Raw genomic sequence first — 6,000 nt, 5'->3', positions numbered from 1 at the left:
TATTTAAATAAACAAAGGAATAAATTTGTACTGATCAGAGAAAGCAAAAAAGGACTATTTTAACTAGCTGAGTATTTATGTACCATTTTGTGCTATTTAAAGAAATAAATAAATAAATTCGCACGTCCTAGTTCCTTTTGTACCAAGCAGAAAAAAAGCGAAGTCTGAATTACTTTCGTTGGTTTCTTTACTTTTGTATTAACGAGAAAAAAGCGAAGAAAGTCCATTTTAACTAGCTTAGAATTTATGTACCTTTTGTACTATTCAAATAAATTTGTACTCACCAGAAAAGTGAAGAAGAGACATTTTTAATAGTTCAGTATTTTATACCTTTTTCTACCATTCACACAAGCGAAAGGATAAATTTATACTAACCAGAAAAGGCGAAGAAGGATCATTTTAACTAACTTAGCATTTTATACCTATTTGTGCTATTCAAATAAACGACGGAATAAATTTGAGTGGTCTATTTTATTTTTGTACCAATCAGAAGAGAAGCAAAGAAGGTCAATTTTAACTAGCTCAGCATTTTGTGCCATTTAATAAAATGAATAAAGTGACACAAAAATGTACAAAATCTAGCACTACAACTAAATAAACCACTCAAATTTATTATTTCGTTTATTTGAATCCCCCAGAAAGGTATAAGTAGCTGATCTAGTTAAATGGGCCCTCTTCGCTTTTTTCGTGGTTGATACAAAACTAAATGGGCCACCCATTTTATTCCTACGTTTATTTGATTAGTACAAAATGGTACTTCCTTCTTTTTTCTGCTTGCTACAAAACTGAATAGGTCACAGAAATTTATTCGTTCGTTTTTTTGAGTACTACAAAATGATATAAAATTTGGAGTGAGTTAAAATGGTCCTTCTTCGCTTTTTCTAGTTAGTACAAACTTATTCTTTCCTTTATTTGAATAGCACAAAAAGGTATAAAATGCTGAATTAGTTAAAATGGCTTTTCCCGTTGATACAAAATTGAATACGTCACTCAAATTTATTCCTTTGTTTATATGAGAAGTAGAATATGCTATGAAATGCTCAGCTAGTTAAAATGGTCCTTCTTCGTTTTTTTCTGTTCGGTATAAAAATAAAATAGATCACCCAAATTTATTCCTTCGTTTATTTCATTAGTACAAAATGTACATAAATACTGAGCTATTTAAAATCGACTTTCTTCGTTTTTTAATCGTTAATACAAAAGTAAAGAAGCCAACAAAATTTATTCATTCTTCAATTTTTCTGCTTGGTACAAAATTGAGTAGCTCACTCAAATTTAACCCTGCGTTTAATTGAATATCACAAAAAGGTTCAAAATGATGACCTAGTTAAAATGGACCTTCTTTGCTTAAGCCATTCAAATCTATTCCTTCGTTTATTTCAATAGCACAAAAAGGTATAAAAAGCTGAACTAGTTAAAATAGTCCTTCTTCGCCTTTTCTGGGTAGTACAAATTTAAATATTACAAAATGATATAAAATACTCAGTTAGTTAAAGTGGTCCTTCTACGGTTTCTTTTCTCGTTGGTACAAAAGTAAATACGCCACTCGAATTTATTCCTTTGTTTATTTGTGTAGTACAAAGGTATAAAATACTGAGCTAGTTAAAATGATCCTTCTTCGCTTTTTTACCGTTGATACAAAAATAAATAAGCCACTCAAATTTATTCCTTCGTTTGTTTGAGTAGCACAAAAAGGTATAACATGCTGAGCTAGATAAATTGACAATTCTTCACATTTTCTTCTTGGTACAAAATTGAATAGTTCACACACATTTACCCCTTCGTTTGTTTACATAGTACAAAAAGGTATACAATTTTGAGCTAAATAAAATGGTATCTCTTCACTTTTTCTGGCTAGTACAAACTTATTCCTCTGTTTATTTGTGTAGCGCAAAAATTATTAGTAAGTTCAAATGGTATTTCTGTTTGGTACAAAACTAAATAGGTCATACAAATTTATCTCTTCGTTTGTTTAAATCTTACAAAAGATATAATATTCTAAGCCAGTCAAAAATGACCCTTCTTCGCTTTTTCTTCTCGTTAGTACTAAAGGAAATAGGACACCCGAATTTATTTATTCATTTCTTTAAATGGTACAAAATGATGAGCTAGTTAAAATGTGACCTTCTTTGCTTCTCTTCTGATTGGTACAAAAATAAAATAGACCACTCAAATTTATTCCTTCGTTTATTTGAATATCACAAAAAGGTATAAAATGCTGAGTTAGTTAAAATGATCCTTCTTCGCCTTTTCTGGTTAGTATAAATTTATTCTTTCGCTTGCTTGAATGGTAGAAAAAGGCATAAAATACTGAACTATTAAAAATGGCTCTTCTTCACTTTTCTGGTGAGTACAAATTTATTTGAACCTTTTGAGTACAAAAGGTACATAAATTCTAAGCTAGTTAAAATGGACCTTCTTTGCTTTTTTCCCGTTAATACAAAAGTAAAGAAACCAACGAAAGTTATTCATTCTTTGTTTTTTTCTGCTTGGTACAAATGGAAATAGGACACCCGAATTTGTCTATTCATTTCTTTAAATAGCACAAAATGGTACATAAATTCTCAGCTAGTTAAAATAGTCCTTTTTCGCTTTCTCTGATCAGTACAAATTTATCCCTTTGTTTATTTAAATAGTAAAAATGGAATAAAAATAGAACATCCAATTTTATTCTTTCGTTTATTGGAGTAGTACGAAAGGTTCACAAATTCTGAGCTAGTTAAAATGGCCCTTTTTCGCTTTTCCTCGTTGCTATAAATATATCCCTTCGTTGGTTTAAATATTACAAAAGGTATAAAATTCTAAGCCAATTCAAAATGGCCCTTCTTTGCTTTCTTCTCGTTGGTACAAAAGGAAATAGGACGCCCGATATTATTCCTTCGTTTGTTTGAGCTAGTAAAAATGGTCCTTTTTCGCTTTTTCTGGTTAGTACAAATTCACTATTTTGTTTATTTAAATACTACAAAATGGTATAAAATACTCAGCAAGTTAAAATGGATCTTCCTCGCTTTTTTCTTTTTGGTATAAAAAGTAGAACACCGAAATTTATTCTTTCGTTTATTGGAGTAGTACAAAAGCTACAGAAATTCTGAGCTAGTTAAAATGGACCTTCTTCGCTTTTTCTGTTTGGTAGTAGTAGTGGACCTATTACTAAATGTGGAAACAGCACCTCAATATGTGGCTCCCTTAACTACTTATTCGGGTTTTAAATATTTGACCTTTGACCTCGATGGTCAGTACTTTTGTGACATGTAGTAGTTTATGGCCTGTTATTAAATGTAGAAACAGCGCCTCCATACGTTGCTCTTGTCTAGAAGTTATTCGGGTTAAAGTTTTGACTTTTCGTCGCGATGATCAGTACTTTCGGGACATGTAGTATTTGATGACCTGTTACTAAATATAAAAACAGCACCTCAATACGTTGTTGTGTTTACGAGTTATTCGAATTTAAATACTTGACCTTTGACCTCGATGATCAGTACTTTCGGGACATGTAGTATTTGATGACCTGTTACTAAATATAAAAATTGCACCTCAATACGTTGTTGTGTTTACGAGTTATTCGGGTTTAAATATTGGACCTTGACCTCGATGGCCAGCACTTCTGGGACATGTAGTAGTTTGTGACCTATTACTAAATGTGGAAACAGCACCTCCATACGTTGCTCCGTTCAGAAGTTATTCGTGTTTAAATATTTGACCTTTGACCTCGATGGTTAGTATTTTTGGTTCATATAGTAGTTGATAACCTCTTACTAAATGTGGGAACAGCAGCTCAATAGGTGGCTCCGTTTACGAGTTATTCGGGTTTAAATATTTGACCTTTCACCTTTATGGTCAGTACTTTTGGGACGTGTAGTAGCTGATGACTTGTTACTAAATGTGGAAACAGCACCTCAATATGTGAGTCCGTTTGGAAGTTATTCGTGTTTGAATATTTGACCTTTGACCTACATGGTCAGCACTTTTGGGACATGTAGTATTTGATGACCTGTTACTAAATGTGGAAACAGCACCTCAACATGTGGGTCCGTTTAGAAGTTATTTGGGTTTAAATATTTGACCTTTGACCTTGATGGTCAGTACTTTCGAGACATGTAGTAGTTGATGACCTAATACCCAAATGTGGAAACAGCATCTCAATATCTTGATTTGTTTACGAGTTTTTAAGGCTTAAATCTTTGACCTCGATGGTAAGTATTTTTGGGACATGTGGTACTAGACGAATGCTTGTGTAATTTCTGCTATGTTATAAGAGAACTAGTACACTCCTACTATTGGTTCATTCTCTGCTGTGTTAGCAGTCTTTGCTATGTTACATAAGAGTGCTGCTAAAATAGATGTTCGTAGTCTGTGTGTTCATTGTATTACGTAATTTCTGCTATGTTAAAATTAGGGTTGTAAAATGTGTTCATAGTCTTTTATTAGCTTTGCTATTCTAAAGTAGTGGTCACAAAAGAGAATGAAGACACCTCCATTATATTCTGTTATGTTAGTAGTCTTTGCTATGTTAAATAGTTGTGTTTTCGTAGTCTCTGTGCTCATAGTCTTATGTAATTTTTGCTATGTTAAAATAGGGGTGGAAAAATAAGCCAAACTATCTTTTTTGGCTCTGCTATGTTATGTAGGGGTTGGAAAATAAGTCATACTCTTTTCTCAGCTTTGCTATGTTAAAATAGGGGTTATAAAAGAGAACGAGTACACCTCTATTCTGTTGGTAACCTTTCTGCTATGTTACGTAGTTGTGTGTTCGTAGTGTTATATTACATAGGGGTTGGAAAATGTGTTCATTGTCTTATGTAATTTCTCCTATATTAAAATAGGGGTTTGAAAAAAGGGAACGAATACACCCCCATTTTTCTCTGTTATGTTAGTAGTCTTTTCTATGTTACATAGGAGTGCGTTCGTAGTCTATGTGCTTATAGTCTTATGTAATTTTTGTTATGTTAAAATTGGGGTTGAAAAATAAACCATACTCTTTTATGTACTTTTGCTATGTTACATAGTCTCTGTGCTATGTTAAAATAGTGGTGGAAAAATATGTCATACTCTTTTATTAGCTCTGCTATGTTACATAGTCTTATGTAATTTTGCTATGTTAAAAAAGTGCTCATAAAAGTAACGAATACACCCCCAAAAAGTGGTCATAAAACGGAACGAATACACCCTCATAAAAGAGAACGAGTTTTCGGGGTGTTTGATTTTCTATGGCTGTGCGATTCACGTGACACGGCAGATCTTGCGACACTGGAAAATCGATTCCTTTTGATCAGGCGGGACCTGGGAAAAGAGGAAAATTCATCACAAAGTTGAGTCAAGTGACGCCTATACTACTGGGGGAACATGAATGGAGCCACTATATGGTTTGTTGTTTGGATTCGGCGTTGGTGTAGGAGATCCACATTTCGTCGTCCGTCACAATTTGAGGAAACAAATCACCACCCTGTTGTCGACAGCGATCCAAAAACCGTCGGGCACTGCAAATTCATTGCTCTTTGTGCTGGTCCGTTAGCACTTTCGGGACACACCTTACACTCAATTTGTGATATTCAAGCATTTCTGTGCCTATCCTGTAGATCAGGGATGGCCAACTACGGGCCGCAAGGTCTTATCGTGCGGCCTTCGAAAAGATAGATGTTAACATTTTTTAATATATTTTTAATTGGGTACGTAAAAATTTAAAAAAATAGTTAAAATATGTCTTGGATTAATACTCAAAGTGGAGGTATATTTTAGGCGCGGAAACCGTAAATAAATTTAAGTTTCAGCTTAGTTAATTTATTTAATTTCGTTTACTTGTGTGTGTTACGTACCTAAACGTTTAAGCGTACCATTTCTGTTCACGCTGCAGCGTAAAAAAAATAAAATAAATAAAAAATAAGCTGTAACTATTTTAAAACCTAAGTACCATTGAGGGCAGGTATCTGTTTTTACTTGCGATTATTTTGTTTTTCATTTCTTACATATTTTTTCGTGTTTGAGAAATTATCCAAGATATTT

The sequence above is a fragment of the Thermobia domestica genome, chromosome 12, assembly GCF_964235325.1.
Source record: "Thermobia domestica chromosome 12, izTheDome1.hap1.1, whole genome shotgun sequence".
NCBI classification, from domain to species: Eukaryota; Metazoa; Arthropoda; class Insecta; order Zygentoma; family Lepismatidae; genus Thermobia; species Thermobia domestica.
Note: the sequence above shows the minus strand (reverse complement) of the source record.